At 47.4% G+C, this 13,936-nt stretch overlaps 1 protein-coding gene across 1 annotated transcript in view; it reads right to left on the reverse strand.

Annotated features, from left to right (window-relative positions):
• Positions 1-13,936, reverse strand: part of LOC107110938 (NAD(P) transhydrogenase, mitochondrial-like) — a 117,456-nt gene that overhangs the window by 95,581 nt on the left and 7,939 nt on the right.

The following is a 13,936-nucleotide window of genomic DNA, read 5'->3' on the forward strand; positions in this document are numbered from 1 at the left end:
TAGGTCTGAGATGAAGGTGGGGATTGGTACAATGACTGTGCATGTCACGTGAAGGCTCACTAAAGAAAAGGAAAGCAGTAACCATTCTCCTATGCAGTCATGAAAATTACCAGGTTAAATATTTTCTAAATGTGATCTCTCGTCTATCTCTCCCTTTCAGATTTCTGACAGTACTTCTCTTCCAATCAAGGAAAATAGCTCAGGAGGAGAAATGGGACAGGCAGTCTGTCCTTTGAATAAGTGAGACATTGTACAGTGGTTGAAATGGAAGGAATCTGTGAAAATATACTGGAATTTAAAAATCTCTTTTTAGTCTTCCCAAAACTATAGTACGGAGAAGCATGAAGGTGAAGTGCTTTTCCCTTCAACTATTCCTATTATAATCTGACATATAGTGAAAACCAATTGGCTTTTTTCAAATAAATCTATACTAGTAACGAATAGCCAGCTCTATAAGCTCTTACACGTTCCTCTTCATTTGCACCAAAGAATTCCAATGACTGAATCCACGGAGCTACACACACGAGGTGGGGTGTGTGAGTGTTTTGTAAGTGACACAGAAAATGGCCAGATGAAACATTCTGCCATCAAAAGATTTTATAGTGCTTAGTTCCACAGCCAACCCACATGGTCACACGAACACATTGGCGGATGCCAGAAGAATAACAAATTAAAGTTTGGTTTATAAAAGGGCTTGGCTGGGATGACTCTTATACAAGTTTTTCGTGCTGTTTACTCTGAGAAAGGTGTGGGATAGGCCAAAAGCAATGACGTGTCGACCTCAGCTCCACAGAACTCTTGAGGTGGAAAAACCCAAAACAGACATCAGTGTGAAGAAGACGCCCCCCCTCACTCCCTTGGCTTGAGCTAACTGCAGTTATTTGTAACAATAGAAAACAGTCATGATACAGACAAAAAGAAATGGATATCCTTTCATTTAGTTCTTCAAGGAATTTGATCATATAAAACCAGTACAATTATTACCGGGATTACTCCTTAACCTGGCATTTTTCAGGCGCCATTTGCACCTTAGATTGGTGAGCGAAAATTGGTGCCTCAGATTTTTGTGAAATAAGCACTTAAGAAATGTGACCAGTAAGTAAGATAAACATGTGTTTGGAAACACACACATGTAACCCAGGCGTTGGAAATAAGGGTGTATAGAAATATTGCTTTCTAAACTCTCATGCCTTCCCCTGTGATGACATTCTGATTGACATGCTGTGTCTTTATTTCCTGTTTCAGGCCAAATGGTGAGACCAAATGGCCTGAACTACCTAATAGCCATGCCATATACCCACATTCCTTAACACCTATCTGCAAAGAGCCAGACTTGAGGGCTCCTGGCCTAACGTCGAGTTCAAGGCTTAGGGCCTCCTTTCTTAAAGCCCCCCTCCCACTCACACATCTTGGCTTAAACAAAGCAACTATTTATTACAACAAGGAAAATACAGTTCTGCATACAGGATATTGTACTCCCCACCCTCAAAATCCTTTCCCTTCCCAAACCAAAGGTCCAGTAGTCAGTGATCTGGAAGTACTGTTCTCTTTGTTGGAGCTGGTCCAGCTGCAGTCCCTCAGAAGCAGGCCTCCAGTGGGAAGGAAAGTTCTCAGGGCCTCTCTCCTCACTATCCGAGAGAAGAAATCACCTTCAGTTCAAAGATAGGTGGTCTGGGGGCTACCCTCCTCCAGAAGAAGTGATGTCCATCAAGGGAGGGCCCACACCAGACGAGAACTTCTTCAGCTGAGGCCTTCAAGAGACCAAACGACTAGGCCTCCCTTTGCTCCAACTCCTACTCAGGTTGTTGTTTTCCACCAGTCACTCACTACACACACCCCTTCCAATATGCAAATTAAGGATTTCATTGCTCCACCCAATAGCCTATATCCCCAAAGTTCTACACACATCATACTAGGGATGCCAGTCTCTAGGTGGGACCGGGATAGGGTTGCCAGGTCCAATTTTCTCCCCGATGGGGGAATTAGAGGGTGTTCCAGGAGGGGGCGTGGCCACCCCAGCACAATGATGTCACTCTGCATGACATCATCATGTCCCCACTTTCTCTACCATTTAACGGGAAACTTCCCTTTAAATGGTGTGTGTGTGTGGGGGGGAAGCGAGGGCCAAGTGCTCTTGCCATGCAAAAGGCAAAATTGCCTCTTGCAAGGCAGGAGTCAACAGCCCCCATTTGAAAAGAGGGGACGCCAGGTGCTCCTGCCTTACAAGAGGTTATCTTGCCTCTTGCAAGGCAGGAGCCGACACCCCCAGCTTGGGAAGAACGGGTGCTGGGCGCTCGAGGTCCCTTTGAGTGCTTGCAGCCAGTGAGCCCCACATCCCTGATTTCCAAGCGGCATTGCCACTTGGAGATTGGGCACGTGGAACCAGTCCCCACCGACGGTGAGCATTTAAAGGGGTCCCTCTAAGTGCTCGCTGTGGATGGGCCTCACATGCCTGATCTCCAAGTGGCAATGCCGCTTGGAATTCAGGCACATGGCCTGCAGCCACCCCTCTCCCTTCCCTCTCTCAAGACAGTTTTCGAGCAGGCTTGGGGGTGGATTGAACCCCCCCAAAAAAGTGGGTAAACCCCACCAGACCGGGGGGGGTGGCAACCCTAAACCTGGGGATCCCCTGGAATTACAGCTCATCTCCAGACCACAGAAATCAGTTCCCCTGGATAAAATGGCCGCTTTGGAGGGTGGACTCTACGGCATTGTATTCCACAGAGGTCCCTGTCCTCCCCAGGCTCCATCCCCAAATCTCCAGGATTTCTCCAACCTGGAACTGGCAATCCTATCTCAACTGCTGCCAGTGGCCAGGGGGACCTGGCAATCCTTCATCACCCAGACACATTCATCAGACAGCCCCTGACAAAAATCATGCATTGGAAATGCCTAAAAAGTAGCAAATCTGAGGCATTATCAGATGCAATGGAGGCAGGTTTGAATGGCAGGCATAAGGCCACAGAAAAGAGCCCCACATTACAGTCCGCACACCTTCTGTTCATTTGCACACGGTTTGTGAAGGACATTCAGATTGTCCTCTTCAAGTTCAAAACCTTTATTGGCATAGATCATAATCACAATGAATAGACAATAATAACTAGTACAGAATTGACGCTTGATGATGTTTATAATTTCTATGTTTTCAGAACACAGGACGGCAAATACGGAAGGTGAGCGATACGAACATCTCGAGTGGTTGTTCGTTTCTAAATTCTAAATTCGTTTCTAAATTCTAAATTCGGACAACAAGAATTTAGAATTTGTTAGCCCTTGTGCTGTTAAAACTTGTTAGCCTATGTGCTTTACGGATGTTGGATAAGATTGATATCACAGCTAAACACAATAAGACAACCAGAGAACTGAATTTGGTTGAAAAAGAGTTGTCTCGAAACGAACAACCACTCGAGATGTTCGTATCGCTCACCTTCCGTATTTGACGTCCTGTGTTCTGAAAACATAGAAATTATAAACATCATCAAGCGTCAATTCTGTACTAGTTATTATTGTCTATTCATTGTGATTTGTGAACTCACAGCAATTTTTCATCATTATTATTGTACTGCTTTGAATTGCTGGTCCCCCTTGTATATATTTGTAGATCATAATCATACAGTCGCCATTCAGTTCATGGATTTGACACACAGCTTCCTCATTATAAGGCAGTTAGAGAACTTGGCAACCGCTTCAATAACCGCTATATTTTGTGAAGCCAGTAAACGATACAACCTTCTGTCATCGGATTGCTTGGCATCATTCTTAAGAATATCTTCTAGATAGGCTTCCCGAATGTCATCATACAAACTACAATAGAGGAATACATGTTCAATTGTTTCAATCTCCTCTGAATCACAATCACAGAACCTTACAGAGTAGGGGATTTTCTTAAATCTTCCTGCTAAAACTGCAGAGGGGAGCACATTAAATCGGCCCAGCATAAATGCTCTACGGAGCTGTGGGGAGGTCAGATACGCTAAGTATTGTGAGATTGTCCTCTTCAGTTACTGAAATATTTTGGCTGTTAACTCCATGTTTTAATGAAGCAAAATGTTATTTAAAAAAATCTCAGTTTACTACTCTTAACAATTATATTATTATACTGTATAGTAGTATAGTATAGGCTGCGGTCACACGGAGACGGAAGATAGGTGGATTTTCTGGGAACGATCACACCGCCACATCTGGGAAGCGTAGAGCTCCCGTGGCTCACCCGAGGCTTCCCGCTGAAGATCCGGGGCAAAAACCTAGTACCTCCGAGGTACTAGTTTCTGGAAACCGCGGGGCAAGGGCGGGCGTCTGATCGCATTTCCGGTGGCATCCGGCGCCCGCCCATGTCCCCTAGCAAACAGGTCATTTCTCCCCCAAGTCTCCACAGATGGGCACCAGCCCCCAACGGAGCATGCGCACACTTCAGTTTTAAAAAGTTTTTAAAACCCCAAAACCCCACCACCCCGCTTCTTTGCCTGTTGTGTGATCGGCCTCCCCCCTAGCCATGGGACCTCGACGGGACCTCAACCGGACGTCTGATCGCGCAGTCGCACGTTAGTTTGCCCCGGGGCAAACAGCCACTCTCCCCCCCCCGCATTTTCCAGCCCGTGTGACCGGGACCAATGTATAGTATAGTATAGTATAGTATAGTATAGTATAGTATAGTATAGTATAGTATGTTGCTCAGTCGCACAGTCAAGTCTGACTCTTCACGACTCTAGTATAGTATAGTATAGTATAGTATAGTATAGTATAGTATAGTATACAATTATACTACTCAACAGTATAATTGAATATGTAATGTAATTTGGAATGGTAGATTTAAATGTAATTATCTGTTCTATGGACAAGAAAAATACTCTACACAGACAAGATGCTGTTAAGTTTGCCCCCATGCTAGAAACGAGATGGATGTGACCTAAAGACTGGGTTCTCACAATTTAGGGAACATCAGTCTCCAATCCTAACATATTTATTATCTATGTTGTTCCCCCCTCCCCAGTTGAACCCAAACAGATGTTAACAGATGTTTTTAATCTGTTAAAAAACAGCTCCATTATTTTGCATGTTAATTTAATAAGCCACTCTCTCTGTACGTACAACTATGTCCTATTATTCCATTTCATTGTCTGACCAAGTGTGCTTTGCACACAAAAGCTAGCACCTTGAATAAAACTTTGTTGGTCTTAAAGGTGCCCCACTGAACTCTAACTTTGTTCTGTTGCTTCAGATCAACATGGCTGTCCACCACGATCTATTTGGGCTGTACGTTAGCACTCTGAACAGTGAAGCCCCCTGCAAAGCTACTCCATTCTAAGCTAGGGATGGGTATGAACAGGGCAGATGTGGTTCGGTTCATGGTCCATGGCAGACCCACAAACTGAACCACAGGCCATCATGAACTAAAAAGGTTTTGTATGAACTGAACCAGTCCATGAATTTTGTGACATGGTAGAATGCATCCCCCAGTGTGCTAGAGACACCAACTCAAAGGAGATCTCCAGTTGACTCTCCTCTACCTTTCTTACGGGTCCGAGTTATGGCCCTCCAAAGAAGGTGCTCCCAGGAAAGTGCTTTCTGGGCAAATGACAGGGGCAGGTTCAGGAAGTTCATGAGTGTATAGAACACCCCCCCACACACACACACAACATGGTAGAAGCACCAAACTCATAGTAGATCTCTGGCTGACTCTCCTCTACCTGCCCTCCAAGTTTGGTGAGGATTGGACTTATGGGGTCCAAGTCATGCCCCCCCCCAAGAAGATGCCACCATCTTCAATTTTTTCAATGGTGGTGGTGGTGGGAAACAGCAAAAAAAGCAAGAGCAACAGAAGCCCAACAGAACAGAATCAAAGTCCCTGAGAATCTCTGCAAGTAGAAACTGAAAGGGGGAGGGCATTTTTGCCAGCCCAGCAGAACCAGTGTAATGTGCTCTTAAACCACCTGAGTCCCAAACCCAAACCAGTGTGCAATGACATATTTAGACTGGGGTGTGCACACACCCACAAAAATCAGTATTTTTCAGGTTTGGATAAACCAAGCCGGGAAAATATCAGTATATACCGATATTCCTGAATCCCAATATTGGTAAGATACTGTGGTTCAGGAAAAATCAGTACTGCCGAATATATTCGACACCATTACACCCTATGGGGAAAGTCCCCATAGAGTATAACAGCACTGGAGCCTTTCCTTCCAGTGCTCTACTTCTGGTCAGTTTTGCTCCCCACTAATCAGCTGGGGAGTGAAATTGACTAGTGGAAGCAGGGCTGAGGAAGGGAAGACGAGGCATGCCCTCCCTCTGCAGCCTGCCTTCTCTCTGAGGGTCGGCTTCCCCAGGCACCCTGTGGCTGCGGGGCACCTGGGGAAGCCAAGAGAAGGCAGTTTAAGCGGCCTTCCCTCCAGAGATCAGCTTCCCCAGGCCCCCTGCAGCTGCTAAGTGCCTAGAGAAGCCAAGGGAAGGCAGTTTAAGCTGCCTTCCCTCTGAGGGTTGGCTTCCCCAGACATCCTGTAGCCACGGGGCGCCTGGGAAAAGGAACCTTCCACGGGTCAGCTTCCCCAGGCAACCTGCAGCTGCAGGGCGCCTGGGAAAAGGAAGGGAAGGTACAGCTGGTCAGTTGCACTGAAACTGACACCTCCCCCCCCTGACTCCAGCTGAATAAAAGCTGAATAAGATTGGCTTTTATTCGGGAGCACCTTATCAGCCAGCTGAATCATATTAAAGAATCTGATTCGGCTTTAAAAATACCCGAAAAATACCAACAAGGCACTTAACCACTACATCAAATTGGGGCCCAGCTGCAGTGCGGAGGCCTGTGCCTGGTTAAGCCCTTGAATCAGGGGGATGACTTGTCCCAGGCTGGCCGTGTGGGTGCAGAGCACAGCGATGGTGTCTTGGAAGGGCTTCAGGACACAAACCATCTGAGAGAGGGTCAGCCAGTCATTCAAGCTGATGCTGAGCTCCTCTTCCCCGTGCAGGATGGTCACAGAGGAGATTACATCCTGCACCATGCTCTTCTGCTCCACCAAATGTGCTATCATTGCGTAGGTGGAGTTCCAGTGGGTGGGTGGGTCCTGGATGAGCCAGTGTTCAGGCTCATCCCCCTCCTCTTGCCACTTGCTCCGCAGACGTGCAGACTTGATGCTGTGCAAAAAGTGGGCAGCCAGGTGCTGGCAGGTCTCGAATAGGGACCGCAGCTTGAGAGTGGTGGCCCTCAAAGTGCTCCCCATCCCCAGAGCATCCTTCACCACTAGGTGAAACATGTATGCCAGGCAGACAATACCCTTGAGGCGCACAGCCTTTACCGCTGCCAGCATGTTGTATGCTGTCGCCCATCACCACCTAGCCATGGACAATGTTGCGGCTGCCCACCCACCTCACCAGGCAACTCTGTATCCTTGTGGTTGATGTTTGCCGCCATGTGGTGTGCATCCATCCCCTGCACATGGAGTAGAACCACTTTATAGCCAGGTGGCAGGACTGCACCCTCCTGGGGCCTAGGCCCAACAGTCTGGACAGTGAAGTCCTTTGGTTGCCACCAGTGGACAGTGAGGGAGAGGTAGCTGTGCTGTCTGTTGGTCCAGAGGTCCATGGTGAAGGGGACAGTTTGGTCTTGTGCTCTGGAGAACTTGTCCTTGACCAGCACTGAGGAATGGTGTATGGCGGGCAAGATTCACTAGCTCATGGACCTCTGCGCGGGGACAGAGTATCAGGGAGCTAGGTGGTGCAGCAGCCAGTGAAAGGCTATGTCCTCCATTGAGAGAGAAGAGTTGGCCATCCTCTGCAATGATCTCACCAATGAGGTGAGTGCTTCCTGGGGCCCCCCTGCCCTTTTGGGTGGCACAGTTGGTTTTCCTGGGAGCATGGCCTCTTGGAGGGTGGCCTGCCTTGGGGTCCTAACCATGCCACCCAGAGTATCGGGAGCCTTTCTTGGAGGGGCCTCCTGCTCCCCCTCTGTTTAGGGATGCCAGTCCCCAGGTAGGGGTTGGGGGAATCCCCTAATTTTGCAGGCAGGAGCCCGCCGCCAGCCAGCTGACCAGTAGGGAAACACTGCCCCCAAGGCCCGCGCCGAACAGCAACCACCAGCAGCCACCCCTCTTCCTCCCCTCCTGTAAGATTTAAAGGTCCCTCCAGCTGATTGGTAGGAGAATGTGGCCCACTGGTCAGCTAAATGGCCTGTTAAATCTTGCAGGAGGGGAGGAAGAGCCCCCCCACTTCTTTTGGCAAAAAGCAAGGGGGCACCTGAACTCCAGTTGGCAAATTCACTGTCTGGAGTGCAGTCGTGCGGGGCCCCATCCCCAATGTGATGATGTCACTTTGGTGTGATGTCATCATGTTGGGGACATCCCCACTCCCTCCAGAAATGCCCCCCAAAGTCTCCCACCGGGGACTAGAAAGGACCTCCCAACACTACCTCCTCTTGTCCTTGCTGAGAGGGAATGGGCCTCTTCCCCCTCCCACTGCCCACCACCCCTTCCTCTGGTGGCAACAAAGTGGGGTGCACCCTTTGCAAGTGCCTGCAGAGAAGGGAGGAAGACAGGTGTTGGGTGTTTGCTCCCTTGTGGACACGGTTGTGGCACATCTGTGGCACTCCACCACATAGGGGTCACTGGGAAACGTGCAAAAATGTTTCCCCAGGGTGGCTTGGAAATGATTGGAGCAGGTAGGACTAGGCACAGCTGCTTTCTGGTGCTGGGCTGGGAGGTGCCAAAGGGGGGTCTACTTGGGGCAGCAGGAGCAGCATAGAGTTGGGATGTGGAAGGGGAGGATCCTTTCCCACCAGCTTAGGCAGATCATGAGAGGAAGGGTTGCATCAGTGCTTAGTTCTTGTGGCCCTTTCTTACACACCCAGGGAAATGCTGATCGCCACTTTGGGGTCAGGAAGCAATTCTTCTCCAGGCCAGTTTGGCCAGGGATCCTGGAGGCTTTTTGTCATCTTCTGGGCATGGAACAGTGGTCACTGGGAGTGTGGAGGGGGAGGTATTTGTGTATTTCCTGCATTGTGCAGGGGGTTGGACTAGATGACCCTGGAGATCCCTTCCAACGTTATGAGTATGATTCTATGATTCAATCTCTGACCCACTGCTGTCAGAATCTTCTCCAAAGACTTTCAGCAACTGCTGGTGTCTGGACATTACTAAAATATCTGTTTCCTCTTGGGAGAGCCACAACAGCAGAACGAGGGAAGAAGGCTCTGAGACCCCTGGTAATGCCCTGCCGGGGCAGGACTCTGGAGAGTGTGGCAGGCTGGTTTGGTGCCTGAGGACAGGGGCCTCTGGTAGGTGGTGAGGAGGACTTCTCCCCCCCACAATGAGAACTCCTTCCACCCACTTTCACTCTCATGGTGTGCACAAGCAGGAGAGGTGGGGGTATATAAATGTGAGTCCTCTGGGGAGGCACCCAGTAGCTAAGCCCCAGTGCTCAGGATGAGCACAGATACTGTGTCTTAGATCCCTGAGTCCACCTACCTACATCCAAACCCCAGCAGCAGAGAGCAGATCACAAGCAAGAGGGGTGATGGATATATAAATGTGTGTCCTCTGGGAAGTCACCCAAGCTAAGACCCAGTGCTCAGCATGAGCACAGAGACTGTGATTCAGATGTCTGAGTCCACTCCACACCCAACCCCCAGCAGCAGAGAGCAGATCACAAGCAGAAAGCAAAGCAATGACTCTGCTCTGCTAGCTCCATGCCTCTCTTTTGATTCACCAGTCAACAAACAAGAGGGAGGGAGCAGAGCTGGCAAATATATAGCCTTCTTTGCTCATATAGCAGATTGGGAACCCTGTAATTGGTGGCCAGCAGTGCCTGTTAAGGTATGGAGAGCTCCTATTGGTGTCCTCAAGGCTGGAGAATTCTGCCCCCCTTGTTGCTTTGGTGTTTTGTAAACAGTTTAAATGATTGGCACCAGTCCATCTCTGTTCAGAAACTACCATGAGCACCGCTAAAAGTTCATGAAACTTTGTGTGGCAGAGCTGCTACAAACTTGAGTTTGCGAACCACAAACCGGCTAAAGTTTTTTACGAACTTTAGTTCATGAGCCAGTTTATGCCCATCCCCAGTCTAAGTCCATGCAGAGAGCTGCACTTGTAAAGCTATAGCATAATATATATAATTTCCTCAAGCGACCATCAGCATGCAGACACTGTGAAGGATGCCAAATCAGGGCTGTTTCCGAAGCCTAATGCTGTTACTAGTCACAATCCAGCCCTCCAGTATGTGAGAAGAATGATGATAAACAGCACATAATAGAACACAGAACGGTGGAAAGAACGTCGTTGCAGTAGCCCCCCTGAAGGGCCTTCACACCCTTTAAATCTTAAGTAGGCCCTCGAAGAAACAAAGCTGTCAGCATCAGTGTCTTGTGAGCTACTTTTCCTGCCAGCCCAGGCCTTAGAAATTTGCACAGCTGTCAAAATGGCACCACAGTTATGCAGTGGGATGACACCGTTCCCTCCCACACACAGTTCAATTGAAGATCTATCCCTCCTTCCCCAAATGCTGCCTCTCTAAACATAGAGCACAATGGTTTTAGTGAGTTTTAGCATGCGTAATTCTGCATAGCATTGCAGCTCCTCCTCCTCACATCGAGAGGCCTATGGGTGGAAACACCAAGAAAAAACTGGTGTGCAGCTTGAAAGAGCTGGAGTTTTCATAACCCTGGAGTTTTCATAACCATAGAGTTTTCATAACCATAGAGTTTTTTCTTAAATGCTAGCGCGTCCCCCCACAACATGCCACAAGGTATAGATAGGAATTCTCAGTCTGGGGCAAGTAACGCTCTGTATTCTTGGTGCTTGGGAGGGGGCAACAGTGGGAGGGCTTCTAGTGTCCTGGCCCCACTGATGGCACCTGGGTTTTTTGGCCACTGTGTGACAGAGTGTTGGACTGGATGGGTCATTGGCCTGATTCTTATGTGCCCTGAGCAATGATGTCACCTCCAGGTGACGTCATTGCACCAGGCACATTGGCACTGACAGGGCTTTTGGGGGGCGGGGATCCCCCCACCGGCTGGCTCGGTGGTGGCAGATCAGAGCCCCTCAAAGCAGGTAAATCCCCGCCCCCATTGGGAAAATGGCAACCCTAGGAGCACCATCATGGTGGCGGGGTCACTGTCAGTAACATTTTCCCATAGCAGGCTGAGTTATGATAGAGTAGTTCAGGGGTGATCCAGATCAGAGTGATGACTGACTTTACAGTGAGGGAACTGAGGGCAGATGAGACAGAATGCAAGGTGGGTGCTTTGCTGTCTGATGACGTTGCTAAGAGTGTCAAAATGGTGCCCAAGTTCTCATGAGATGAGGCAATCTCAAGAGAGTCCAAGGAGCCTTACTGAGCATGTGCAACCTGCCACCCAGTGTGCAAAGAAGAATCCACAGGGCGAAGGATGAGACTGGGAGCAGAGAGGAGGTAAAAGGTATGAAGGATCCAAGGTTGCATTGCAAAAAAAGGTTAAGTTTTTGAACCCACAGTTCATGAATCCACAGTTGTTCTGTTCAGGAACTAAACAGGCAGAAGGCAAAACTGTCCTTTGCTTGGGGTGACAAAATTCCTTGAAATGGCCCTTGGAGGGAAAATTAATAAATTAATAAAGGTCAGAGAGATTTGAGCACACTGTGGGTCGTAGACAGAAATATGAGATCTAAGAGAAAATATTGAGCGAAATTTGTGACAAATGTGCCTCCCCACAGTTAACCTACAAATGCTTCAGTCGGCAAAGTTTTAAAAGTTCATCCCTGTTCAATCCTATCTTTTTTTTTCTAAACAAGAAAAATCCCCATTTTACACCTTCCTTTCCAGGAAAGAGGCTGTATCCCATTTGTAATTTCAGTTGTCCTTTTTTGTACATTCCCCAGCTGTAATCTTTTTCAGATAACCTTGCCCCTTTCTGCTGGCAATCCCTTCCCAATCACTGAGAATTTGGATCCCAAATGCTTTAAAAAGTGCCTTGTGACATTTTCCCTGTTTTTGTTGTATAATTAGGATGTCAACGTGACATTTGCAGTAATCTCCTCTGACTGTCTGAAATCAGTTCGTTTATACACAGAGTTGTCCAATATTTCTCAACTACAAATCCACCAACGCACATTTCCAAACCCAGCTTTTTAGCAATTAAACTGTTACAAGTTGACTTTTGCTTTGCTTACTTTATCTCATTGGGCAATCATTTTCTGGAACACACTAAAATAAATCTAAACTACTGTTTTTGTAAGCGTAAACTAAACAATATTTAATATGCCATTGTTTCCTTACAAGTTTCTTTTTTTACACAACTATAACAAGTAAATTGGAAAGGCAGGAGGCAATAGAAATCAAAGTCACAGATTAAGTCTTAAGTTTCATGTGATGCTCAGCTGTGGTAGCCTTTTCTTTCTCCCAACGTGGTGGAAGGTATTTAAATGAAAAGTAGCCTAAGAGGCTGTAATTGAGATCAGGAAGAGCGACTGAGGGTAGCTGCTGCTAACTTCCCCTTTCTATTATTTACTTAAATTCCTCTTCCCCCACTTCTTTCTTATGAGGGAGGAGAGAGGAGTTCCGTGGATCTTTTCTAGCACATAGGAAGAAAAATCAGCTGAAGTGTATGATTTTCTGAGCAGAGAAATGGCAGGATGGGAAATATTAAGCAGCTCCTGCCTCCCACCATATTTTTATGTACTGGCGCCCTTCCATGGCTATTTCTCTCTTTTTTTAAAAAAAAAGTTATGAATAATAAGAGGACAGAACCATGCCGTATGCTATTTAGTCATAAATTGAGCAGGGGGCTGCTGGAATGCAGGACCACCTTTCAAAAACCTCTTGTTCAGAGGGATGACTAAAATGTATGTGCAAGACAGGAGTGTCTCTCTCCGTGCTGGGAACCAGGGTTGGATTGCCCTTATACTAGGAAGCCCATCGGGTAGCCTCCTAAGGTGTCTGCCCTAATGGGTGTGCTAAAGGTTTTACCATTTGCAGTTCAGCTACTAAATCTTTTTAAATTCAGTTTTAAAAAAGAAAGGGGGAGTTTGCCTAATGGCTTTCAGGTAATACAGAATATAACAATGATTGCCCATTAATTTTGCAATGTGTGATGAGGCTATTTTATTTTACCTGTGCCTGGGTGATGCAAGTTAAACTGAGGGGAAAGGGGTTTCCTGAAGTTCGCCTCTTGAACTTCACAGCTGCCCTGTTCTAACAGAAGAGGACATTTCAGAAGGAAGCTCCTCTCCCGTTATAGAGTTCAGAGACTTACTGACTTGCTGTCCCCTTTTCCCTTCTTTCACAACTGCCGGGCAGCCCTGACAGTGGACTCTGGAGACCTCCTACAATGAGCAAAGGGATCTCCGCAGCACAGGATTGATCACATTATTTCATGTTGCTTTCCTTAAGGGTAAACAGACTTATTTTGTGCCACAAACTATAATTTGAAAAATCTGCAGGCACACCCTTGGGTCTGGCCTTGAAAGGTAATGGCTTCCAGCATTCTTTCCAAGATATGTGAACTGGTTGCTAATGAGAAACAGAAAATAGCAGCTTTTTTAAAAAAAGCCATTAATCCCCTGTAGCAGGCTGCAGGTGGGAAAGAGGCGCTGGCCCTTAAAAAGAGCCTCTTGCAACAGAATACCAGCTACTTGAATTAGCAGATGGGCAACTGCTGTGTTCTGGCCATGAGACGAGAAAAGCTGTAGTAAAGATGGGTGGGGTGGGAATGAACAGGGGGAGAAAATGAATTATATCAACTGGCAAGAGGCCTGGACCTCCCTGTACACTGCAAGGGCAAGATACTCTGCCATCTTAACCAAGAAGAAATTCAGAAAACGGAAGGTGTTGTTGAAACCATTCATAGGTGGGACTTTTGGCAAATGTTTCCCTGACTTCCAAAGGAAAGGCCAAGCTGAGGCCAATTTAGGCTCCTCCTAACAGTTCCTGATCTCTGTGTCCTCCAATGCAAGCAATAGGGATGCCAGCCTAC

This window comes from Gekko japonicus, unplaced genomic scaffold (assembly GCF_001447785.1).
Source record: "Gekko japonicus isolate JY-2015 unplaced genomic scaffold, Gekko_japonicus_V1.1 scaffold266, whole genome shotgun sequence".
NCBI classification, from domain to species: Eukaryota; Metazoa; Chordata; class Lepidosauria; order Squamata; family Gekkonidae; genus Gekko; species Gekko japonicus.